The sequence below is a fragment of the Hypanus sabinus genome, chromosome 28 (genome assembly GCF_030144855.1).
Source record: "Hypanus sabinus isolate sHypSab1 chromosome 28, sHypSab1.hap1, whole genome shotgun sequence".
Taxonomy (NCBI): domain Eukaryota; kingdom Metazoa; phylum Chordata; class Chondrichthyes; order Myliobatiformes; family Dasyatidae; genus Hypanus; species Hypanus sabinus.
In genome coordinates, this window is record NC_082733.1 from 26,479,507 (window position 1) to 26,507,438 (window position 27,932).

The window sequence follows — 27,932 nt, forward strand, 5'->3', positions numbered from 1 at the left end:
CTACTGTCTCTGAGAGGGTTCCGTGAGTCTTCGAGTGAAGTGTATGGCCTTGAGGCCAAGCTGCATGGAGGTGGGGCACGAGACCATGACTAATTTCACTTCTTGCCGACTAAAGCACTGAGGAAGATTGAAATCATTGAGGCGAGAATGGAAGGTGAGTGGGTGTTCAGTGCCATCTACCGGACTCCTTCTCGCTGTTGCTGGAGGAGGGTGTCTGCCTCTCTCCCTCTCATCCACTCTCCCGAAGTTAAGTTTGAATGGTTTCTCTCTCTCTCTCTCCCGCTGCTGTTGGAGGGTGGTGCTGGAATTCTGGCTCTTGGGCAAGGTTTAATTGATGTCATTTGTGGACTGGACTCTGTGGTTCACAGTATAATGTGTTTCTGGTCACTCCGTTTTTGTTGCTCGTTTGGGTGATTTTGATCAGGGCAGCCTGCAGATAACAAACTGAACTGAATATGCTTGGATTCTTTCAATTTTGTGTTTAATACTTTGTGGCTTTGGCTCTTTTTAGCTGTTTGTGTGATTTTTCTTGTGCTTGGGGGAGTTTTTGATATTTTTGTTTCGTGGCTGTCAGTGGGAAGACACTGGGTTGTATACTGTATGCATACTTTGATAATGTACTTTGAACTAAATTGAGCAAATAAAAAGGATTGATGAGATAGTGCTTATGGGTCATGGACTGTGCAGAAGTCTGATGCCAGAGGGAAAGAAGCTGTTTCTGAAGCTGTGTCGTGTCTATCCCTCGAGGCCGAGGATGATGGTCTTCGTTCCGCACAGAGCGAAGATGCCTGTGTGTGTATTTGTTTAACGTGTACTTGATGTTGCACTCCAAGAAGCACACGATACTTCACAAATCAACCAACTGATTCCAATGGCATGGAAACCACGACAATTGAAGCTGATGGATTTGTTGCAGCCTTCACAGCCGTTGAGTCCGAAGTAACTTTGTCCACCATTTTCACCGTTGAGGTCTTGGTTGGATTGCTCTTTGTCAGGGACCTCACCCTTGACCTTACTGCCATGGGTGACCCTAACAGGAGCATGGTTCCAGACGGGATCTCAGGACCACGCAAGCTTCTCCACCACGACAAGGTGACAATTCACCGAGAAGTCCTGAATCATTAAGTGCACGCCTTCTGTACAATTTCAGAATCAATTCACGAACCATTTTCATAGACTTTTCATGACATGGATTTCCACAAGAGAAGCAGATTCAATATTTTTTGTCTGAGGAGAATTGCATACATTGGGAAGGGATATTTTGTAGGGGTAGAGAGCGCAGAATGGGACTGAAGTCCATCTGTCTCCGGGAGCCTGGATAAACTCACACTTCTTGTCTATACAACCTACAGAGGGCGCTCCAGAGTCCAGGGACCCTCCCTCTGCAAGATTCAACCTCTTGCGCAAAAAAAATCTGTAGTACTGAGCATGCGCCTTCTACCCCGTACTAAACCCGCCTCTCCCGCACAACCTGCCCTCCCATTGGTTGGTTTCCATCCGGTCTGCGGAGAGAAGGGAGCGGGGCGGACGCGAGCCTTGAGAACCAACGGCGGAAGGGAGCGATTGGCGCAGGCGGGTGCCAATGGAGTGACGTCGACGCTGGCGAGAAAGCCGGGGGAGGCGGGCGGGCGAGATCGAGGCTGCTGGAGGGCGGCGGGGAGAGAGGAGGAAGGAGTTCTACCGACGTGCGGCGAGCTGCTGAGGTGACGCCGCTCGACTCAGCCGTGCCGGTAAATGACGCGGGGCTGCTCCACCCAGGGCAGTCGCCTCAGTCGGACTTGAGGTGGCGGTTACGGCGGGAGGGGGTCGGGTCCGGGTTAGAATGTCCCCCCTCGGGTCGGCTGTCAGGGCGCGTCGGTGGGGTCGCTGAATGAGTGGGGTCCGCCCGCTTAGGCCCCCCCTCCCACCGGTCCTAATTGCACAATGTGGCCCGCCCTCTGTTCCATCTTGCCCTGTTGCCTCCTGGACTATAGGTAGGGTCATTGGCGTTGGTTCCCACCGGGTCATAGACATGTACTGTTTACGCCCATCAATACAATCTTTCATCGCCACCAGCTGAGGTTTAATTGTACATCGCACTGCGGGGGTGTGAATTGTGACATTTAAACACGTTTTTTAAAATTATTCTTGACCCTCGTAGTGAGTTGTGCTTCAACAGGGCCGGCACAGGGAATTAAATATGTTCCAAATGCTGACGGGTGCTGCAGTGGACTTGATTTGTGGCTGATATTGAGGCAAAAGCGAAAAGAAAGTTGGGGAAGCGGTAATTAATATCGTCCCTTGTGGCGTAAATTAACAAACACTGGGGCGGGTTTTTGGAAAGCAAACTGAGGCTATACAGTTATCGCTAATTGACCTCCTCCAGGAATTAAATCAATTTATTAATGTTTAGGCATTTATTCAATTTCAGGTTATAAACTTCAAGGTTGTAGTTCATATTCTTGGCTATTGTTTGGAATTTTACAAACATTTATATTGAACTTTTCGGTGTATAATTTGTCACGTTGAAAATCTAGAAACATAATTATCTAGAGACATCAGCGTTGGTTTCTCTAACTTCTGGTAAAACCTCCCCTCCCATTTTTCCTTATCCCTCTGGCACCTTTGTACCTCTAACTCCTTCACTGCCCTCATAAAACCTGACAAACTCTACCACCTTCCTCCGTTTCCTCACCCCTTTCCTTTTATTTCATGGTCTACTGTCCTATTGGATTTCTTGTTAAGCTCTTTCTTCTTACACTTATTATCTCCCAGTTTCTCAAATATTCCCTTTTCCATCCCTCCCCCACTTTCTTACCATCCCCATTCACTGAAGTACACTTATTACTTGCTAGCTCATGCTCCTTCTCTTCCCCTCCCCCCATAACTTTTTAAATTCTGGCTTCTGCCCTCTTTCATTCCAGTCTTGATAAAGGGTCTGTGGCCCATGTTCACTTTCCTGCATATTGTGTGTGATGCACTAGCATCTGCAAGGTCTCTTGTCCCCATATGTACAGTTAGATGTTTCAGATTTGCTTTTTAGATACACTGCTACCTGGTAACTAATTTCTTTAGGAAGAAAGGAAGGAGCAACCTGTGCTTTCAAGTGATAAATAAAATCTGAATTTTGAAGGTGCTTTGTTGCATTTTGCAAAACAGGAAATTTAAAGTTGGGGTAGGAGAAATGAAACTTTTAAGGTGCTTTTGAAAAGCAAGGTTGGACAAGATCTGAGCTAACCACTGTGAAGAAATTTATTTTCACCTGCTGTTTGGTAAAAGGCCAAGGAATTATATTGATATAGGCCCTTCCAGCCATTTTGAGTCATGCTGCCCAGCAATCCCTCAATATAATCCTACCCTAATCACAGAAAAATTTACAATGACTAATTAGTTTACCAACCATTATGTCTTTGGACTGTGGGAGGAAACCGAAGCACATGGAGGAAACCCACATGGTCATGGGGAGAATGTACAAGTTCCTCACGGATAGTGGTGGGAAATGAACCCAGGCTGTTAGTACTGTAAAGCGTTGTGCTAACCAGTACGTTAGCACACTACTGTGTCATCCCTTAGATTATACTGCGATAATAAATTTGTTTTTCTTTGGAATATTGTAATGTGGCTTGTTTTGATTGGAATATGGTAGTTTTGATGTACCATTGAGTATTGCTTTTTGTTTGATTGGACCATCTGACTCAGTTGAAAGTGTATCCACTAAACTAGCTGACAAAAGTTGTTAGTGGAGATTGGTTTAAAAAGTTGGGAAGTGGCATGAAGAGAAAGTAAGAATACTGTAAATCTTGGAATGAACTGCTGGGTACTTTGTACAAGCTGAAGCCTTTCACCATTCCAAGTTTAATTACAGACCTTAAGTTTTCATTTGCATTGCTTATTTTTATTGTCTTGGCACTTCCAATATGTATCCCTCAAGCTTAACTTGCCTTGTTAGAGGTGCTGTACATTGGCAAAGATTGAGCAGTAGCAGTGGGGCCTCTTGATGAGTCTGCTGTTGAACCTTTTCTGAACAAGTCGATTTGTTTTTAGAGGTGACAAGATTGAAGTTGTTGTGCTTAGGTGAAAAGTTGTGCTTTGGGAAAGAAAGGCAAATGCTGGCTGAAAACTCAAACTTGGAATTCATTCGGACATTTCTGCCTGAGGTCAGAAAGATTCTAATGAAAGAGCAATCGGGAAAGAACAGTGGTTTGCCACTATTGAGCTAAATTAATTGGTTTTTTTTGCTTTCCAAGAGCTAGCAGCTAGAAAATGCTGCAGCAACACCAGTAGAATTGAAGAATTTAGCCTCTCCAATGAAGCAGAAAAATCTGGGTGGGGAAACAATTGGTGGCAACTTGTTGTTTGAGGAAGCGATTCAGTATGGCACCTGAGATCCAGCAAAGGTGAATATCTGGGTTGCATGAAGGATAATTAGATACGTGTTGTGCCATGTTATGTGTCATTAAAATCCACATGGTTTCCCTTCTACTAACTGCAGGGGCTAAAAGAGCTATTTTAAAATTGCTCTCTGGTTATATCTTGCATTTTAGTTAAAATTTGATTAGTTGTTTTTCTGTTGAAATGGTTGCGTCTGGCTAAAGTAGATCCATAACAGTGAGTTTTTCTTTTGTGGTGCAATATGCAGGCCTGTGAGGTTGCATGCTGCTTCAGAGGATGCTTTGCATTGTGGATCGAGTTTTGGTGGTTTATAGGGAAACTAGCTTTGTGTTCAACTTAGAACTTGCTAAATTTTCCATTAACAAACAGTTGTAGTGACCTGAAAGACTATAGAATATTTTAAAAACAGTTCATGTGCTTGTTTACCTTGTGTACTGGTGTTGCATCTTTTTTCATTAGATCTTTGTAAACATATGAATAAATGTCAACAAACAAGTAGAATAAGTATTTATAGTTTTACTGTTTCTGATGCTCACAATTCACCAGGCCTATTTTTGTATTCCAATGGATGTTAATGAAATTATGTATTTTTGGACTTCAGAAAACATTGGGTCTAAAAATATTTCCTGCATGCTTTTGCCTATAGCATCATTGTGAACTCATTCAGTTTTTATCCTGACAATTATTGTGCATTTAAAAAAAAATAATCATGCATCAGAACACATCTCTCCTTTAGCCAGCCTGATCTGAACTCAGCTTAAGAGTTTAATCCTGTTTTAATTTTCTAATTTTTAAATTTTCTACTTGTTCAATTGCAAAAAAAAAAAACAGTTTAATAACAGGAAGGATATAATGTCTATCAGTAGTTAGTGTTTTTGGAGTGTCAAATACTTTCTGCATACAGAACTTTAGTCGCATCATCCCATTGCATTATTTTCATGATGCATCTATAAATACAAGTAGTCAGTGCTTAAGGGTGGTGTCAGATACAGACCCTAAGAAAAAACAAAACCTGATTCATACAACCTGATGGTGGTCTCCTAGTGTTCTGCTGGTGGGTTGTGGCAGATTGAGGAAGATTCCTCCTACAGGAATACGATAGTTTCTTTCAGTTGCTTTATTGGCTAAAACTGCCCATTCATAACTCAATATTCACTCACTCAACACTGTGAAACTGATTTAAGTTAAAGAGACTTTCTTCTCTAGTGTCCAGGAAGATTCAAATATATTTTAGCACTTCATTTTAAACTGCAGTTACTTCCGTAGTGCAGTTTGGCATAAGACTTCCCCTGATATTTTCATACCATATTTCTTGTATTATGCAGCCAGCATCAGTAAACTTTCCCGTGCTCTGATCACCTAGTTCTTGAATTGAGCAATTAAAACAATTGCACTCAAATTGATGCCTACCATCTTGTTTCTGCTTTTGACTACCATGTGTTGTCAGGACCCAACATGTTTTAAGCTGTAGTGTTTCATTGGTCCTAAATTTGAAAAGGACCTATCTGAGAAGTCCTTTTTTTGTAAGGTATGTCATCAAATGCTCCTGGAGAAAGTGTGAAGAGTATTACATAGGGTTAGGTCCATTGATGGCTTGATCTGGGAAAAAAAGAGCTCTGGCAGTTGTGCATAGTGGATCCTATGTTGTGTTTAGTGTATTTGATGGGACTGTTTCCTTGCACTTGCAGTCTGTGACAATCCGGTCTTTGCTGGAAAATATTTAAGTTTGTGATTTGTAGCTAGCAGATCTGTGAAGCACTGAATTCTCATTGAGGTTGCAAGCTCTGTTCATTTTCCCAGTAATTTGGCCAAATGCGTTTAGCAAATCAAGCGCAACTGTGGTGAAAACAAAATAATATTTTGCATTGATGTTTCAGAATTAGAAAAAGTTGGAAATCAAAAATGTTTAAAGTCACAAATGGGAATGGTGGCAAAAACACGGGATATATGCTGTGCTGTATGGACAACGTTGTTGGAACGGTAAAGGTGGTAGTGAAACTGGCTAAAAGAGAATGTAAAAGCTAAAGGGAAAAAAATTTAGTGGGTAAGGAGTGAAAGGGGGAAGACGATGCGCAATTACCAAGAAAGGTGATGGAGCGAGAAATGGAATTGGGAATTGACACACAAGATTGGGCTGGCTGATCATTTGAAATTGTTGAATTCATTGAACCTGTAAGACTAATGTGTCTAATTCAGGCAGTGAGGTTCAGAAGGGGTCACGAGATGGAGAATTAAGGTGGCAGGTAGAAACTAAGGTTATCCCTCCAGGCTGTATCGGATGAGGGGTAACCCTTGCATTCTATGCAGAAGTTAAACTCCTCCCTTGTTAGGATGAATCCAACTCCCTGAATTGATAAAGCATCTGGGTTTCTTGGCTGAAAATACTTGGGACTCTATACTCAGTATCAGCAGGATGGTTGAGAGATGGGTGGGAGGGAGACTTTCCTTGCTGCTGCTCTTGGGGGGGACTAGAGGAAAGGGTTTTCGACTGGGTGAATAAAGTTGAAGAGGTGGAGATACTGGTGGATAGCTGAGGAAAAGTGTGTGGGTTTCTAGGCCCATCTCCACATGTGCATTTGATAAGGATTCAGTGGTTCAGTGTCCAGTCACCATGGACTCCCATGCTATCTGGATGATGGGGTGGTAAATTGGATTAGTAAGTATCTGGATGATGGGGTGGTAAATTGGATTAGTAAGTATCTGGATGATGGGGTGGTAAATTGGATTAGTAAGTATGCTGATGATACTAAGGTAGGAGGTGTTGTGGATAATGAGGTGGGTTTTCAAAGCTTGCAGGGAGATTTATGCCGGTTAGAAGAACGGGCTGAACGTTGGCAGATGGAGTTTAATGCTGAGAAGTGTGTGGTTCTACATTTTGGCAGGAATAATCCAAATAGAACATACAGAGTAAATGGTAGGGCGTTGAGGAATGCAGAGGGACAGAGAGATCTAGGAATAACTGTGCATAGTTCCCTGAAAGTGGAGTCTCATGTAGATAGGGTGGTGAAGAGAGCTTTTGGAACGCTGGCCTTTATAAATCAAAGCATTGAGTACAGAAGTTGGGATGTAATGCTAAAGTTGTACAAGGCATTGGTAAGGCCAAATTTGGAATATTGTGTGCAGTTCTGGTCACCGAATTATAGGAAAGATATCAATAAATTAGAGAGAGTGCAGAGACGATTTACTAGGATGTTACCTGGGTTTCAGCAATTAAGTTACAGAGAAAGGTTGAACAAGTTAGGTCTCTATTCATTGGAGCGTAGAAGGTTGAGGGGGGATTTGATCGAGGTATTTAAAATTTTGAGAGGGATAGATAGAGTTGACGTGAACAGGCGGTTTCCATTGAGAGTAGGGGAGATTCAAACTAGAGGACATGATTTGAGAGTTAGGGGGCAGAAGTTTAAGGGAAACACGAGGGGGTATTTCTTTACTCAGAGAGTGATAGCTGTGTGGAATGAGCTTCCTGTAGAAGTAGTAGAGGCCAGTTCAGTTGTGTCATTTAAGGTAAAATTGGATAGGTATATGGACAGGAAAGGAGTGGAGGGTTATGGGCTGAGTGCGGGTAGGTGGGACTAGGTGAGATTAAGGGTTCGGCACGGACTAGGAGGGCCAAGATGGCCTGTTTCCGTGCTGTGATTGTTATATGGTTATATGTTATGTGGTTATTAGACTGAGATCTCACTCTTAAGATTGAGCTAATTGGTGTGCACAGGCACCTTGCATTAAAATGACTTGTGAATAAGTGCATTTGACCCACTCCTCTTGATGTCTTAAGAGTCTGTTGGAAAATCACAACAGAGACAGACTTGGATATCAGATTGGTCTCAGAACTTGGGAACTTGGTTGCTTTGATATTAATATTGCTGCCCTGAGTGAGAAATTACTGGCGGAAGACAGACGTATCAAAGACAAGGAAGTGGTATTTCAGCTAGGTTAACTCTGGGTTTTCCTGTCAAATATGAACTAGACTGGTAACATTCTATGTTTTGCTAAAGTATACAGTATCTCTTTTGAATTAGTCACTTGAATCTGCACATGTAATTCCCCTAAAAGCAATGTACTTTTAAACCAATAATGAACTGCAGATTTCATGATCTTCTGAAGGACTTGGACTCAAGCAAGAAGGCATAGTACCTTTAAGTGGATGAAGGTTCATTGCCATGGCTGGAAGTGTGGGGGTGGGGGGAAGGTAAGACTCCAAGCCAGGATGAAACTGAGGAATGAAACCTTCACTGAGGAACAAACTTGAGGTCCTGAGGGCAGGATTGCTATATCAGAGGAAAATGAGAGATTGTTGTATTCTGTATGTAATTGAGACATGGCTCACTTGCAGTGTGCCAGATATGGCAATCAGACCTGAAGGCTTTTTATTCACAGGATCATCTGTACTGCTGATTTGAAAAGGCAGAAGGTGAAGGTGTTGTTCATGATAAACTCTCAGTGCTTTGATGTGGCAGTTTTGTCGCGCTAGTGTTGCCCTTATTTGAACCCCTAACGATCAAATGGCATTCATTCTATTTACCTAGAAAGTACTCCATAATCCTACCCGTCGTTTACATATCACCAGCGGCTGATTATAATCAAGTGCTTGAGATAAGACTGTAAGACATAGGTGCAGAATTAGACCATTTGGCCCATCGAGTATGCTCCACCGTTCAATTATGGCCTTTTACCCTTCCTCATCCCCACTCCCTGGCCTCCTACCTGTAACCTTTGATACAGTGGGCAATCAAGAAACTATTTATCTGTCTTAAATACACCCAACGACCTAGTCTCCACAGCTGCCTGTGGTAACAAATTTCACAAATTCACTACCCTCTGACTAAAGAAGTTCCTCTGCATCTGTTTTAAATGGACAACCCTCTATCCTGAGGCTCTGCCCTCTTGTTCTAGACTGCCTCACCATCGGAAACATCCTTTTCACACATTTTTTAGGCCTTTCAACATACAAAAAGTTTCAATGGGAATTCCACCCCCCCCCCCATCCTTCTAAATTCCAGAGAGTACAGACCAACCCTGAGCCATCAAACGTTCCACGTATGATAACCTTTCCATTCCCGGAATCATCCTTGTGAACCTCCTCTGAACCCTCACCAATGCCTTAAAGCCTCAGCATCAAATCCCTGCTCTTGTATTTTCCACCTGTTGAAATGAATGCCAACATTGCATTTGCCTTTCTCATCTCTGACTTAACCTGCAAGTTGACCTTTAAGGTGGTTTGCGCAAGCACATCCAAGTCCCTTTGTATTTCGGATTTTTGGATTTTCTCCCTGCTTTTTAAAAAAAAAATTCTGCACATTTATTTCTACTACCAAAGTGCATGGCCATGCATTTTCCAACATTGTATTTCATCTGCCACTTTCTTGCCCATTCTCCTAATCCAAGTCATTCTGCAGCCTTCCTGTTTCCTCAAAACTACCTGCCCCTCTACCAATCTTCATATCATCTGCAAACTTGGCACAAAGCCATCTGTTTCATCTAAGACATTGATACACACAGATTAAAAAGTGATCCCACACTGACCCCTGTGGAACACCACTAGTCACTGGCAGCCAACCAGAAGAGGATCCTTTTATTCTCACTCACTGCCTTATACCAATCAGCCAATGCTCCTAACTTGGTAAGCAGCCTTGTGTGTGGTACCTTGTCAAAGTCCTGTTGAAAATCCAAATATTCAATATTCAGCGCATCCCCTTTATCTATCCTATTTTTAATCTCAAAGAATTCAAGCAAGTTTGTCAGGCAAGATTTTTCTCTTGAGGAAACCATGCTGACTTTGTCCTGTCTTGTGTCACAAAGTACTCCCTCACCTTGACTTAACAATTGACTCCAACATCTTCCCAACCACTGAGGTCAGGCTAACTGGTTTATAATTTCCTTTCTGCGGCCTCCCTCCTTTCTTAGAGTGGAGTGACATTTGCAATTTTCCAGTCCTCCAGAATATACTGCATGATACTATCGCCAAACAGTCCATCCCGATGCATTTCAGGTCATAGTTGGGGACTTCAACCAGGCTGGTTTGAAGAAAACCCTGCTCAGAGGGAGAAGACTGCTCCACTCATCAACCCACCTGATGATGAGTCCACACTGGTCCTTAAGCAACATCAGGTGAGATCCACCCTGAGGAAAGTGAATGCGAGTAAGGCAGCCGGCCCAGACGGAGTGCCCGGCCGGGTACTGAAAGCATGTGCTGACCAGCTTGCTGAGGTGTTTAAGTATATTTAACATTTCACTGCAACAAGCTGCTGTTCCAACATGCCTAAAAAACCTCCAACATCATCCCATTGCCCAAAAAAATCGGCTGTGAAGAGCCTGAATGACTATTGCCTTGTAGCACTGACACCCATAGCCATGAAGTGCTTTGAGAGACTTGTGCTCACACATTAAGGCTATAATCCCACCTGATCTGGACAAACACTAGTTTGCCTACCAGGCAAACCGCTCCACAGAGGATGCAATCACAACAGACCTCCATATTGCTCTGACTCACTTAGAGGAACCAAACACTTATGTGGGGATGTTATTTGTGGACTTCAGTTCTGCATTTAACACAGTCATCCCCCATAAACTGGTCAGCAAACAGAACACTCTTGGCCTTGGTTCCTCCCTGTGCTCAAGGGTCATGGACTTTCTCACAGACCAGCCATAGCAAGACAGAGTTGGTAAGCACATTTGCACCACCTTCATCTTAAAAACAGGGCTGTGTGCTGAGCCCTATGCTCTACACACTTTTCACAAATGACTGCACCCCCATCTACACCTCCAACTCCATAATTAAATTTGTAGACGATACCACAGTGGTTGGCCTGATCTTGGATGAGGATGAAACGGCCTACAGGCTCGAGGTGGATCATCTGATGGAGTGGTGTAAAGACAGCGACCTGGTCTTAACACTTCTAAAACAAAAGAGATGATCATTGATTTCAGGAGAAAAAAAGGACAGTGTGCACATCCCCCTCCATATACATGGAGAGGTAGTGGAAGGTGTGGAAAACCTGAAGTTCCTTGGAGTTATGTTGTCAAAACAGCTGACGTTGACCACCAGCACCTCGCTGACGTGGACCACCAGCACCTCGCTGCTTGTGAAGAAGGCACAACAAAGACTCCTCTTCCTCAAACCTGAAACAGGCCGAACTCCCACAAAAACTGTTGCTTAACTTCTACAGAAGCACAGCTGAAACCATCCTGACCAACAGCACCACAGTGTGGTATGCCAGATGCACAGCCGCTGAGCGACAAGACCTGCATCGCGTGGTGAAGGCGGCCCAGCAAATTGGCAGGATGGAGCTCCCAGGACTAGATGCCATCTATTCCAGCAGACTCAGGAGGAAAGCAGTTAGCTTAACCAGAGACATCACACACTGTTTGACCTGCTGCCATTCAGCAAAAGATTCAGGACTGTAAAAGCCAGAACAAGTAGACTGAGGAGCAGCTTCTACCCCAGAGCTGTGGCCTCCATCACACTACTCCCACAGAACAATTACTGAAACTGAGCATACACATGCATACACAAGGACTCAAATACTTGTACTAATGGCACTTTGTGCAGTACTGTGATATTCTGGTGCTGCTGCAACTTATTTTTGACTTATCTATTTAATACTGTTTTTCTATTACTGTCTTGTTTTTATCTACCACTTTGTTTGGTTCAGAAGAAACCAAACAGATTTTTGTTGTACCTATGTATAATGATAATAAAGATCATTCAATTCAATTACCATGGGCATATAACCTGTAGCGCCGGCTGTCCCAACACACTAGACCACTCTTTTACTGAGATAAGGAATGCCTACTGTTCCATGCTCAGACAGCATTTTGGTGAATTGGATTGCTTGGCTGGCCTTCACCCTGCTGCATGCAGGCAGAAGCTAAAGAGCAACTCTCTAGAGATTAGGACAACATAGAAGTGGTCAGCAAGGCAGAGGAGTGACTATGGGATTGCTTGAAGTTGGTGGACTGGGCCATGTTCAATTCATCTGTGGATCTGAATGAAAATGTTATGGTTGTTACAGTCTTTATTACGTAGGCGAGTGTGTCCCTACAAAGTCATCGTCTTTCCAAACCATAAGCCCTGGATGAAATTTGAGATCCACAATCTGCTGAGGGGCAGGCCAGAGGCATTCAAGTCCAATGACCAAGAAAGTTACAGGTGGTCCAGATGTGATCTCTGGAAAGCCATCTCGCAGGTAAAGTGGCAATTCTGGGTAAACTTGAATTAATGAAAGATGCTTGACAGTTGTGGCAAGACATAAATGCTAGCACCTCTTAAAGTAAAATCAAGTGACTTAGGTTACAGGGCTTCGAGTTCGGATGAGCCCAATGCCCTTTATGCATGCTATAACTGTCAAAACATGGCGGAAGCATCACAAACTCCCACAGCCATGATAATCCTGTGATATCAGTCTGGGGCCACTATGAGAGCATCCTTCAGGAGGGTGAACCCACGAAAAGCAGATGGTACCTGGCCAAGTACTAAAGACCTGTGCTCATGATCAACTAGCTAGAGTCTTCACTTACCTCTTGCTTCAGCGACCTGAGGTACCCACCTGCTTCAAACAGACTTCACTTACACGTGCCTAGGAAAAACGTGATAACCTATTTCATTGACCATCGTCTAGTAGCATGTATATCTACATGATAGTGTTTTGAGAGGTTAGTGATGAAACATATCAACTCCTGCCTGAGAAGCAGCTTGGATCTGCTCCAATTTGACCGCTGGAGCAACAGGTCTATAGTAGATGCTACGTCATTGGCTCTTTATTCAATCCTGGACCATCTGGACAGCAAAGGTGCATACATTGGGATGTTCTTATCAACTGCAACTTTGTATTCAAAGCCATCATCCTGCTCAAAACTAATCAATAAGCTTCAAGACCTTGGCCTCAATACCTCCTTGTGCAATTGGTTCCTCAATCTTCTAATTTGCAGAACTCAGCCTAAACTGTTATGTTACTTAGGCTAACACCAGCAGCACCAAAAACATTGCATGAAAAATGGAAGGAAATCAATGATCTCAAGGACCCTGCAAAGAAAGCTCTTCTCAGTTAACACCGGGTAGACAATTTGTCAACTCAATACCTGAACTGCTCTAAATTCCGCCATAATTAGCAACAATGAAAAGATTCTTGCCCTCTGGCAGATAACATGTATTAGTTTGAGAAGGACCAGGACATCAGTGAGCTAATTGAGCAAAACAGAAGTCATTCTTGAAACCTGCACGTCTCATGGGGAGCCTGAAGGCAGTGGTCCAAGATTACAAGCTTATGACCTAAGGAACAGATGGTGGGTGGAAAGAGTGCAGGAGATCCAGGAGCTAATTTGCAAATACAGCAGTATTAAGACTATGAAGGATCTAAAATATTGAAGACTTTCCCTGCTGAGAGCAGAACTAGGGAGTTTCTTGAGTGCAGAAAAGACTCTGCATCCATTGTGTGGAATTTTTCAAAGGCTGTCCTTACCTAAGACTTTGCCATGTGTCTTGAAGTCATATTTCACAGCATGTGTGCATTCTCAACATTATCCTGAGGTTACCAGTGTGTTGTGAAATGACTTAAAATTGAAAAGGCAAGGTGAGAACAAGGGCCTCTAGAGCCGATGGTATTCCTTCTGAAACTCTAAAGCTTTGATTATCTTGTTCATATGAGAAAGTGACATGCCAGAGACTAATTGACATAATATGTGATAACCAAGGATTTTTTTTACTACATTGAATACATGGAAGAGCAACAATAACTATGCATGACTGTTTGCGACCTCTGGAGCCATCAGAAATGGATCTGCATTCTAAGTTGAGGCAAACCATTATTCCACATTCCCTTATTACTAAGGTGGAGACCATTTGGCTCACTGAATTTTGATCATTCTGATTTTCTCATGGGTTTCCCTGTAACTTCTCCTCACATTCCTGTCAACTTGTATTTTCCTCCAACCACCCTCAGCAAAGCATGCCAAACCTTAACTAATCACAGATGTCCCTCTTTGTCTTTTCCATCCTGCCTTGCCTTCTCTGGAGATTGTAACCAGCTCTTCATGTGAAGTTTCTTCAATTTGAAACAATAACTCTGTTTATCTATTAATGGATACTGCCCACAGAGTATCTCCAGCTTCCTTTAATGGTAAATAATACAGGCTTGGTTTGGAGGTTCGTGTTACAAAGCTTCATTTTCAGCATGCTTGGTGGCCTCTTCATCTTGAAGACCTTGTGTGTAAAATTGATATAATCTGGATGGGTCTTGGAGAAGAATTAGTAATGTTATTTATTGCTGAAGACTTTGAATTACAGATTGAACATCTGGTTATTTTAATGGTCGCAAATATAAATACAGTGGTGCTAGAAAGCTTGTGAACCCTGTAGAATTTTCTATTTTTTTGCATAAATATGACCAAAAATGTAATCAGATCTTCACGCAAATCCTAAAACTATATAAAGAGCCTAATTAAATAAGTGACACTAATTATACTTTAGAAAATGTTTCTCAAAAAAAATTACATGTCTTTGTTGAAAAAGATGAATGGCCTAAAATTCCTCCAAGGACCGATCAACAGTTACTGGAAATGTTTGGTTGAAGCTATTACTATACCAGGGGGCCACACGAGTTACTGAAAGCAAAGGTTCTTTTTCCAGAAAATACATATAATACTAGATCATTTTTCTCAGTATATAAATGAATAAGTATGTTTTTGTGTTACTTAATTGGGTTCTCTTTATCTAGTTTTAGGACTTGCTTGGTGCAGGTCACATGCAAAAATAGAGTAATTTCTACAGGTTTCAGACTTTCTAGCAGTGCTGTAACTGTTTTCTTTGGGCATTGAAAGAGAATCATACAGCTCATGGATTTTTGAAAAATGTTTGCATGAATTTTAATTTTCTTATTGAAGTCTGGTCTGTAAATGGTTTGAAATTCAGTGCAGCCCTCTTACAAATAAAAGATTGCTTTCCTAGAAAACTGCCCATTTTGCATTTAAAAAAAAAATTTGTAATATGAGATCTTGGCAAAAATTCAGATCTCTTTTTTGCATTTTCCCCCTTTTGTATCTTAGTGTATTTCTATTGTGTGTGTGTATTTATTTAAAAAAATCTATTTCTTGTAGTAGTGATTAGTGAATTCTGTAAGGATGTTTCCATTACCAAACTGCCATAATCCAGGGTGCACCATGTCATGTTGTTATTGATCTGGCTTTAATTGTTTGCAGAGCAGTGATTGATAGTTTGGATAGTATTCAGTGTTTTTAATAAGATGCCAAAATTTTCATTTCAAGTAATGTCTATATTGACAAACTTTGTCTAATTATTAATCCTGGAGTAACTTTTCTATAAGTAAAAACATTTTTGTTCTTGGTGTAATATAACAAAACAACTTGGGTAATTTTAGCATAGTGTGTAAAACTATGTGACATAGTTTTGTTTGAGCAATATAGACCATGTTATCATTTTAGGTACAAATTTTGTGCAAGTAAAATCAATTTAAAGTGTTGGATAAAGTATTTGATCACTGTGGTAAGGCAGCAAAAACTAGATTTTGGTAAAACTAATAAATCTGTTCTAAAATTGGCCATCTCCCACTTAAGTATATTTGGCAATGTTAAGCATGTTTCTGGAGCAAGATTTGTGGCCAGTTTGCAATATTATAAACTAGAAGGGTGTGTTCCTGCTTATGTTGTTGAATTATTTATTGCTAGTTCGTTTCAAGGATTATATTTTAGCACAGCATTTTAATGTATTTCCAAATACTTGATTCATTATACTGAGACCTTTTGAATGAATCTTGGAATCACTCTTAATTGGCTAAATGGCCAGTTAAAACAATTCTGTGTAGCTGTAATATTGAAAGAGGCACAGACAGAGATCCCAGAGCAGATCTTTGCGGAACACCATTGGCCATCAAACTTCTTTTCTTTGAGATTTAGAATGAGTTTTATGAGATCTTGAGTGGTTTGAAAGTAGATATTGAGATGTTTGGATAAGTACATGGATGGGAGGGGTATGAAGTGCTATGGCCCAGGTGTGGGTCAATAGCAGAAGACAGAATGACATCTTGGCATAGACTAGATGAGCTAAGGGGAATGCTTTGCCGTGGTGCTCTGACTGTTTTCACCAGTGGAAGAATCTTGAATGAGGGGTCTTGGAAGTGAGGTGAGTAGGCAGTCTTGTAAGGAGTGTGCTTGATATTTAGAAATCTCTACCCACGAATGGAGGCTGGATCTCTGGGGGTGCTTAAAGATGAAACCTACATCTTTTCCAAAGCAATGTATAATTGGCTGGAGGAACTTGGTGGGTTGAGCAGTGTCTTTTGGGGTTGGTGAGTGGGTAAGGAATGATTGAAATTTAAGGCCAGAGTCCTGTGGTACTAGGAGTATTTAAAGAGGTTAAGAGGGACTGTAGCGGTATGCTACACGCAGCGCTAAAATTACGACACGGAGTCGGTAACTGCAGTCGAAGGAAAAAACTTTATTCGAAAACTTCAGCCTCACTTTTAAGCCTCTGTCAACCGGCCCCCCACGGCGCAGAGGCTCCAAAGCTCTGTGCTGGCAAACCCCCGTAGGCTATCTAATTGTGAGTCGGTTCGGATACGCTAGGAAATGGGTCGCCACAGGACTTTATTAAGGACACCAGAGGGGAGAAGGCAGGAGAATGGAGTTGAGAGGGATAATAAATCAGCCATAATGGACTGGTGGAGCAGGCTTGATGGAGTGAATGGCCTAATTCCTCAAATATACTAATGACGTATATGGCACCTTCCGCAGAGGTCTAAAGAAATGCTGCACAACAAATGGACTATGTACAGTGTTATCTCATTAGCAAGTGTTACAAGCACTCTTGCATTTTTCTGAGCTATAAATATTTATTGAAGTTCAGAGAACTAGTCTTTGACACGATTTAGTGTTTTTTATCTTAAACTTGCATCTGAGTGAGTCAAAGTTTAATATCTCATCTGAAAAAGGGTTCCTCCATCAGCAATTGTGCTTTTCCAACCCTTTTTATGCTGTTGGCCCCCACCATAAATCGAAAGGTCCATGGACCCTAGTTGGGGAGCCCCTGTTGTGGAGGCAGTCAGGCTTTTGAATGGGACAAGCTCACCTTTTGGCTTGGATGTAGCAAGTGCTCGGCTGTAGTTGCCATGATGGGTACTTCAGTTTTTGTAGCTAGCTCATTGTAAATGTTTGATCATTAATCTATTGAAGTAACTTTTGAGTGATAAGAAACCAGTCCTGTTTCCCCAGTGAGAGATAACCTGCCGATGATGGAAATCCAAGCAACGCACACACATGCACCCCCCCCCCCCCAAAGGAACTCAGCAGGCTGGACAGCATCTGTGGACAAAAAGTAGAGTTGATGTTTCGGGCCGAAATCCTTTGGCAGGACTGGAGGGGGGAAAAAGCTGAGGAGTAGGTGTTAAAAGGTGCAGGGAAGGGGGTGAGAGAGACCACCAGGTGATGGATGAAACCTGGAGGGAGAGGGAAGAAATTAATAACCAGGAAGTTGATTGGGGAAAGAGACAGAAGGTCATGTTTTCCCTGTTTGTTATTCTTTACAACAAACGCAGATCTTGGTCTTCATTTTTCTTTCCACCTTCAAACAGGTATCTTATTGATAATCACTTTCCATGTTTACATGTCAGAATATCCATTTGGGTAAGAAATTTAAGGGTGGCTGATCCTTACTGCTGTGGCACTTCTCAGCACTGAATCATGATCCTTTGATTCTCGTAGGGCGGCACAGTGTACTGGTTAACTTATCGCTTTTACAGTGCCAGCTGTAAGATTGGCTTTCAATTCCTCCCACAATCTACGTTCCCTGTGACATCTGGGTTTCTTTTTGGTGCACTGGGCTTCCTCCCACGTTCCAGAGGTGTACGAGTTAGTGAATTGTGGGCACGCTTGTTGACATCAGATGCATGGCAACACTTGCATTTGCCTAGTATGATCCTTGTTGAATTGACTTGATGCAAACAACACATTTTGCAGTATGTTTCTATGTATACGTGACCAATAAAGCTAATCTTATCTGATCTTGGCTTAATGGCTGAGGGCCTTTTTTGGCATTGGTGAAAGTACAAATGATATCAACAATAATAAATATGGTTTTCATGAAATACATCATTTACAACTGTTCAATAGGATTGTTCCTTGACAGCAATTTTGCACACTACAGAAAAGAAATTTCATTAAAACCTGCCCTGGTCCCAATGAATCTGCGCATAACCTGAGCTTGAGTATTTAAATTTTGTAAAGATATGGAAAAAAAATTGCAGAAGCAAGAAAAGTAAATTGAGGATGTACAATGATGCTCAAGCAAATTACCCTAACTAGGGTAAGGTACTGAGCGAGGTGAATCATGCCATCTTGGTCCTATCCACCAGCCAGAACCCATTTGTTTTGTAAAGATGTACACATTATTAGGTGCTGTCACACATGGGTTCAAGGAGGCAGATTATAATTGAAAGGTTCAGGAAATTGGGGCCGATACAGCTTTGTTATTCATTGTTTGTAGGTCATATGACTCCAGCTTTTGTTCCAATTGGTATTGACAAGTCTGCTAATTAGAAATGTTAGTAAGTACCTTTTATCGCTTCTGTGATGCTCTAGCCTATTAGTTGCTGGTGTAGTCTAGTTGATAACAATAGGTTACCTGTAAAATTTCTAAATACTTTGTACAATGAATGTCTAGATAGATGATGAACAATAGACCAGCATGGTAATATTCTAAGCGTGTCCCACTTCCAGATAAAGGAGACTTTCTTTAGCATCAAGGAAAGCTCAAACAAATATTAGCACTTCACTTTAAACTGCAGTTATTTCAGCAGTGCCACTTGGCATAAGCCTTCTGCTGACTTGTTCACACCGTATTTCTTTAATTATGCTATGAGCAGCAGCAGCAAACTTTCCTGAGCTCTGATCACCTAGTTCTTGAACTGAGCCATCAAAGTAGTTGTGCACAAGTTGAAGCCTGCCATCTCGATTCTGCTTTTGACTACCATGTGTTATTTTAGGATTCAACTTATTTTAAACTGCAGTTTTCATTGGTCATAAATTTGAAAAGGAACTCTGGGAAGAATCCAATTTGGTAAGCTATGTCATCAAATGCTTCTGGAGCTACATATCAGCACAAAATTCCAGTATTGTCTGATTCTGACCAGTTGGACTTGGGACTTTCATTACTAAATCTGTTTAAACAACAATGACCAGTTTGGATGAAGTATACTTCATTCCTAACAATTTGCATCATTTTTAACCATTAGATGAATTTGCAAATTAATCCGATTTTTTGGGTAAAAAAAAATTGCATTGCACTAATGTGATATCATTTTTAAATTTACAGTAGTGCAGGGAGTGGCTGAAGATGTGTGCACTGAATTCAATAAAAGAGACACTCAATATCATAGCAAAATAATCAATTTAAAGTCCCTGTACTTGGAAGATTTTAAAACTTTCTATTCCTAATCATCTATATATTTGTTTGCATTTTCTTTATTTAATGGGAAGTGGTGCATCAGATTGAGTTCACGGGACTATTGAAAATTTGGCGAAGTCTTGTCCTTACCTAGTGTCATGACATATGTGAAAAACATTTGCTTAAGGTCCAGATTGTTGTCTTGGGATATGCTGCATAATGTTTTGAAATGAACAGACTGAAATATTTCAACTTTTAAAATGGATACGATTTTAAAGAGTTGGTTACAACTTCTTAAAAAAATTGATCATATATAGGTTACTGAGGGGGAAATCAGTCTACATTCTAAATATGTATTCATTTACATTAACTGTACATTATTGCAAAGGAGTGTTTTAGGTTCTAACATTTAATTCTTGACTTACTGGGACGGTCAGTATTTTCTATTTAACCACCAGTTAGTTAGCTGTAGATGGTCTGGCAGTCTGTAGGTGCTTTTTTTCCTTTGGCAATTTAGATGTCAGTTAATTTCCATAAATGTAATACTAGTCAGGTTCAAAATAGGATTGTTTGGATTAATTATGTTGAGTTATCTGTGATTTTCTGTAAAGTTTGGTCATTTTGCATAACTATTTAGCTCAATATGTCTCTTTCGCCTCTCAGAGCAGCCTCAAATTCTATTCCCCACCTATTTCTTTAGAACCATTCTTTCTACTGCCACCTTAGAGGTAATTAAATAAGCCAATTTACGTACCAGTCTGCATAAATTTGTCATGAGAAGGAAAAAACATAGTACTTATTCTATTACAGGAAACGCCTATAAGTTGCACAGGAAGTACCAGATGTAATGACTGAGCCTACCTTGTCAGAGCTTTGATTTCCCAATCAAGCTTATTGAACTCAGTATAGTAGCTAATTCTGAAATCAGATTGAAGCAATTGAACGTACCCGGAATATATCTCAGAAATTTCTTTACTAGAAAATAAGGAAGTTTATCCAATTTCTTTTCAAATAGAATATCAAGTTTTTCAGATGTACATTAAAACTAATTGGAGCACATTTGAAGTGTATGCAGTGTCATCAGGATGGAACCTGCTCATTAAATATTCAATGTACATTTTGAAAGGTACTGTAATTTGCATTCATTGTGCTACACTATACTTTTACTGAAAGGTGAAAGTCATGTGGTTTGATCTTTGTAATGCATACTTTATCAACTAGTGTAAAAGCAACAATGTGAGTTCTCTCTGGAGTATCCTGAGGTGTTGATTGTCTAACTATCACTTCTATTCATTTCACATGGTGTATATAATTTTACAGTTGAAATTATGACAAGGGTTGGGCATTAAACCTGGTTGCCTTATTGAATAAACTAGACAACTTCCTCCAATTCTTGTGTATTTTGATAGTTGTTGTAGACTATAGAACTTGGAGTAAATTGGATGTCTGAAGTGACCTAATCATTCCATTTATGTTTGTACTGAGATACTTGTTTGCCCAAAGGTATTTGTGTGCTGCTTTTCAAGACAAGATATTGACAATTAAGTTGCTTTTAAATCAAATGTTAAAATTATAGATGGTCTGCAGGCAGGTCCTGGGTAATGACAGGATTCCATTCTGAGAATTGATCATAACACCAACTGTTAAGTCAGAAAGGAACAAAAGTGTGTGGGAGAAGATTACAAGCAGCTGCAATGGGAAAGCAAGCAGTCACAGGAAGAGCAGCCACCAGCTGGATCATTGACAAAACCTGCTGAATCTCGTTTCAACAAGAAGAAAAAATTTGAAGATGGTGGAATACTAATATCAGACACTACAATACAAGCAAAATGAAACTACACAAAAAAATGCAGCACAGTGCTATTCCATCCCTGCTATATGCTAGCCAAGCCAAATATATTGGGGCAGATAGCTCTTGGTCCATAGCTTTCCTGTCATGACACAAAGCACATCACACTTTAATTTGTAGCCCGCTTGCACCACCATCAATTCTTTCACCACTATTAGAAGAAAAATTTCAATTCAAATACCTTAAATTTGTGAGCCTTTGCTATGGGAAATTTTCATGATTTCACAATGTGTAATTCATTATGATACTGAATTGAACATTGCAAATTTACATCTGAAATTGTCCAAATCTGAGCTGTAAAAGCAATGACATGTCAGTCTATAATGAGTTCAAAACTTTGCCAAATGTGGCATCTATTATATATTCCCTCTTCACAGAATTCCTTTCATAATTGGGCTGTTGTATAGGAAAACTTGGATACTAGAAAACACGCTTTGGAAGGGCAGTTGTTTCATCAGTTGATTATTTAAACAGATGTGTTTGGAATCGTCACTTATACTAAGTGGGTGATCATTGTTTTATTTGAGGCAAACATTCTTTTCTGAAGATGTTGGGTGGGATATTAGATAAGGTTTCTAGTTGAGAGCAAACTCCTCTTGGGACCTGATGCATGTAGTTCCTTTGTTTCATCTGATTTCTTTAGCTATGACATCTGTTCAGCCAAACAGTCTCAGCTAAAATCTGAGCTATCTGCTAAGATATTATTGAAATGTTACAGCAGGGAAGGAGCCATTTCTGCCCATTAACTCGCTTTTGGCGGGTTCTTCTAACCATCTCTCATACATCTACAAGTTTTTTTTTCTCTCAAGTACTTGTGACTATCACCAATGAATCTGCCTCCACTACTTTCAATGCATTCCAACCCTATCCATTTTTTTTTAACCTAAATACAACAGAAGCCTTTTTTTAGATTTGTCATTCACCATGTACTAGATCTTTTCACCAGTGGCAATTTTCTCCCTATCTGCCTAGACCACACAAGATTTTAAATCTCTCTGATCTTCTCACAGCCTCTTGTTCAATCCGAACTCCCTGTCCCTGGAATCACTCCAGTAACCCACCTCATCTACTGTAAGGCCTTCACGGTGGAATACGATGTTCAGGACAAGACACATCATCCTGATTGTGACTATTGAAAATCATCCTGAACTCTTCCCTGTTAAAGGATGCTTTGTTTTAACTACTTTCAAAGTTTAATTTATTATCAAAATATATAACTCTGAAGTTGTTCTTCTCCAGGGAGCCATGAAACCAAGAAAGAAGAACGGCAGCATATTCAACAACACCCAAATCCTCCTTTCCTGAATTATAAAACGTGAATGATGGGGTGAAAATCACAGAATATTTAAAAAGTATGTCCATAGTCCAAGTCCATATCCAAAATGCAGAAAACTTGAGTAACGTTTTCCGGGTGCAGTGACAGCTTCCTTCTCTGGCAGCAGAGCAATCCCACTAGCGATCAAAAGCCAGGCAGCTGGTGCTCACCTTCTGCATTCTCCTCAATGTTTCAATCTCCCTTGTCACTTTAATTGATGAAGTGGAACCTAACATCGGCTCGTGCTCCATCCTGCAGCCTGCTCACCACAAGGTTCATGCACGTGATCTTCCTCCCAGAATCTTCTCTTGCCTTGATGCTTTCAGTGATTTGTGCATTACCCCCCACCCCCTATAGTTTCTGTTGGCTTTTGAGAATGGTCTTTTAATTTGTCGTTCCATGTTCGTAACACGTAATATTTAGTTTGTTGATCAGCACTAAATTGTTCTTTGTAGATAAGCAATAAATATTAAGAACATAGTCTTTGAAAGTGAATCTATAGGTTTTGGGAGCGGTTCAGTTACGGAGTGAGTGAAGTTATCCCTGTGGTTCAAGAATCTGATGGTTAAGGGTAATAACTGCTTCTGAAACCAATGGCGTGAGTCATGAGACTCCTATACCACCTTGCTGGTGGCAGAAGCATGCAGGACCTGATTGGGGGTTCCTTGTGATGGGTGTTGCTTTCCTGTGGCAATGCTCCATGTGAATGTACTCAATGGTGGGCAGGGTTTTATCTGTGTGGATATGGCCCAGTCCATCATCTTTTTGAAGGACTTTCCTTTCAAGGGTATTAGATGCATCACAGCCTAGTATGGAAGCACCAATCAATATACTGTCCTCCACACATCTATCGAGGTTAGTAAACGTAATAGATATGCCAAATCTTCGCAAACTCCTGTGGTAGTAGCTGTGTCTTTGTAATTGCACTTGCGTGCTGAGCCCAGGATACATCCTCTGAAATGAATACACTGAGGAATTTAAAGCTGCTGACCCTCTTCACCACTGATCCCTCAGTGAGGACTGGCACATGGACCTCTGGTTTCCTCTTCCTGAAGTCGATCAGCTCTTTGGTCTTGCTGATAGTGAACAAAAGGTTGCTTTTGTAGTACTACTTGGCCAAATTTTCAGCCTACCTCCTACATGCTGATTCATCACCATGTTTGATTCTGCCTACAACAGTGGTGAAGTCGGCAAACTTTAATATGGGATTGGAGCTGTGCTTGGCCATAGTCATAAGTGTAAAGTGAGCCTATGCTGGTGGAGATTGTGGAGGAGATGTTGCCAATCTGAACTGACTGGTGTCTGCAAGTGAGGAAATTAAGGATCCAATTGCACAAGGAGATATTGAGGCAAAGGTCTTGAAGCTTTTTAATTAGTTTTGAGGGGATAGTGGTATTGAATGCTGAGATGTCGATAAAGAACATCTCTGCTGTCCCAGTGTTCCAGGGTTGAGTGAACAGCCTGTGAAATGGTATCTGTTGCGGAACTAATGCTTGGGTAGGCAGATTGGAGCAGATCCAAGTTGCTTCTCAAGCAAGAGCTGATAGGTCTTTGAAAGGATCACTCTGCAGTGAAGTGCTACTGGATGATAGTTACTGAGGCAGATTACCACATTCTTCTTGGGCTTTGAATAATTAAGGCCAGCTTGAAGCAGGTGGGTACCTCAGACTGCCAAAGCAAGAGGTAAAATATCTCAGTGAGTACTCCAGCCAGTTGATCGTGTTGGTACTCGGCCAGGTACCCCATTGGGCTAGATGTTTTTCATGGGTTTGCCCTCCTGAAGGTTGCTCTCTCATCAGGCTCAGAAACTAAAGTTAGAGGTTCATCAGGGGCTAGGACTTTGCACAATCCTTTCCAGTAGTTGCTTTATTCATCTGCACATCTGTTTCATGCCTGGTTAGTGGTCATTGGGTTTCTAATTGACTTGATGCCAACCTCAAAGAAACCTAATCTGTAGTTTTACTCATTCTTGGCAGCTGACCTATTTCTCTTTAAAGTTGTAAATAGGTAAATGGACCCTTGTGTTATGAAAATTTATTTTTTGTAGAGTTTGCAAATCATGACCGGAGGTTTGAAATGTAGGATAAAATTTGAGGGTGCCTAACATTTTGAAATTCTTAAATCAAAATTTGTGGGCTGCTTTATAATTCCAAAATGATGCTCAGTTGTAGATAGTTTCTGTGGATGATGTTTTAAAGGAGAGTCACCACCAGAAATATTAAAACAGTGAGATTGCTTTTCTACAAAAGAAATTGATCCTCCAACAAATACATTTTCCTTCCAACTTTCAATTTTCTTTCCATCCCCTCTTTCTCTTCCATCCCTATACTTCCCAGAAACATTAAGAATGTGAAAATTAGCAGTTAGCAGTTGGATAAGTAGATGACTTTTAAGTAAAATTATGTTTACGTTTTATTGTGCATTCTCTTATTCCACCTGTTCAATCTGCAGCAAGCTTTTTCCATCTGTCATTGTCATAAAGTATATTTTGCTATCTAATTTTGAAAAATGCTAGCATTAAGTTTGCTGATTTCTGCTCATGACAACCTTTCAATGTTCCATTCTTCAAAATAAATAGATGTAACATGAGTTCTATCAATGTGCATTTCATCACCAGCATATTTCATCTGCAGTTGCGAGCACATGTGGTTTCAAAAAATGCTGCTTTAATCTTTTAATACTAAATCTCAACTAAAATCCTCAGAACTAAATACTGATGTGCTTTTTAGATTGTGGCATTTAACACATTGGTTATCTGCCAGTTTGCAAATAGTTGAATTGATTTGAGAAACTCGAGCATAGTAAATGTGTAGCAAAGCATCTGAGCATGGTTCAAGTAAAAGTATATCTCAGTGCTGATTATATATTGGATGGAATATTATCCAATCTAATAAGGAATTATGCATTAAATATTATGCCTGTCAGAAATGTTGGCATTGTACAAGTAGAATATGTGAATTTGAGAGCCCTAAGATTTAGTAAATGTTTTTTAAAGTTAAGTCTAATCCAAAGCGTGCAAATATGTATTGAAGTGGGAAAATCGTCAAAACATGAAGGAAGATGATAAACAGCTTCAAGCCTGATGTGAATATGAAAGTCTTGTAATCAGTATCAGGTTTATTATCACCGACATGTGCTGTGAAATTTGTTAACTTGGCAGCAGCAGTTCAATGCAATGTATAATCTAGCAAAGAGAAAAAAATATAATAAATAAACAAGTAAATCAATTATATACATATTGAATAGATTTTTAATAATGTGCAAAAACAGAAATGTATATTTTTTTAAAAAGTAAGGTAGTGTCCACAGCTTCAATGTTCATTTAGGAAGTGGATGGCAGAGGAAAAGAAGCTGTTCCTGAATCACAAAGTGTGTGCCTTTAGGCTTCTGTACCTCTTACCTGATGGTAACAGTGAGAAAAGAGCATGCCCTGGGTGCCTGAAGTCCTTAATAATGGATGCTGCCTTTCTGAGACACCATTCCCTAAAGATGTCCTGGGTACTTTGTTGGCTAGTGCCCAAGATGGAACTGACTAGACTTAAAACCTCCTGCAGCTTCTTTCGGTCCTGTGCAGTAGCCCCTCCGTACCAGACAGTGATGCAGCCTGTCAGAATGCTCTATAGTTGTACCATGGAGAAGTTTTTGAGTGTATTTGTTGACATGCCAGATCTCTTCGAACTCCTAATAAAATATAGCTGCTGTCTTGCCTCCTTTATAACTATATCGATATGTTGGGACCAGGTTAGATCCTCAGAGATCTTGACACTGAGGAACTTGAAACTGCTCACTTTCTTCACTTCTGATCCCTCTTAGGATTAGTATGTGCTCTTTTGTCACCCTTTCTGAAATCCACAATCAGCTCTTTTGTCTTACTGACGTTGAGTGCCAGGTTGTTGCTGCGGCACCATCTCACTATTTGGCATATCTCACTCCTGTATGCCCTTTCGTCACCACCTGAGATTCTACCAACAATGGTTGTATCATCAGCAAATTTGTAGATGGTATTTGAGCTATGCTTAGCCACACAGTCGTGTGTATACAGAGAGTAGAGCAGTGGGCTAAGCACGTACCCTGAGGTGCGCCAGTGTTGATTGTCAGCAAGGAGAATACATTATCACCGATCTGCACAGTCTATGGTCTGGTTATGAAGTTGAGGATCCAATTGCGGAGAGAGGTATAGAGGCCCAGGTTCTGCAACTTCTCAGTCAGGGTTATGGGAATGATGGTATTAAATACTGAGTTATATTTGATGAACAGCATCCTGACGTAGGTGCTTGTGTTGTCTAGGTGGTCTAAAGCCATGTGGAGAGCCATTGAGATTGCATCTGCTTGTTGACCTATTGTGGTGAAAGGCAAATTACAATGAGTCCAGGTCCTTGTTAGTCATAATCAACCTCTCAAAGCATTTCATCAGTGTGAATGTGAGTACTACCGGTCGATAGTCATTAAGGCAGCCCACAGTAGAGCACTAGTATGATTGTTACCTTTTTTTTTTGAAGCAATTGGGAACTTCTGCCTGTAGCAATGAGAGGTTGAAAATGTCCTGAATACTCCCGCTAGTTGATGGGCTAAGCTGCAATGTAATAAGATGATTTGGCACAATGACAAGTGGTTACAAGAGTAGTAAATTGTAAATATTATGTTTTGCGATTGACAGGCTTTGTAATGAATATTCGGGTTCTTAATGTTTTGGGAAATGGAATTGCTTGGAATTAACATTTGACTGCTAATTAAAATGACGTTGAACATGAATGAAACTGTGCAAATCTAAGTTTGCATAAGCATCGGAGCTATGAAGCTGAATTTGGTGCTCTGTACTGTGTGAAACTATTTCTTGTTGGATGTTGGTCTTGATTGGGTTTGATTATTTTTCATATTCTTCAACAGTAGTAAGCAGTGTCCTGCATTTGGTTCAATTTGACATTCTTTTTGTTACAATCTCTGACTTTGCTGTAAGAGGCAAAGTTCAGAAAAAATTATCAAAGAATCTATGTCACCATATACCA

At 40.7% G+C, this 27,932-nt stretch overlaps 1 protein-coding gene across 1 annotated transcript in view; it reads left to right on the forward strand.

Annotated features, from left to right (window-relative positions):
- The first annotated feature begins 1,573 nt into the window (after nucleotides 1–1,573).
- The window catches only part of tmod2 (tropomodulin 2), a 60,469-nt gene continuing 34,110 nt past the window's right edge, over nucleotides 1,574–27,932 (forward strand). The window contains exon 1 of the mRNA XM_059952783.1: nucleotides 1,574–1,730. The gene's annotated coding sequence lies outside the window, so the exon portion shown is untranslated. The remainder of the gene's footprint in view (nucleotides 1,731–27,932) is intronic.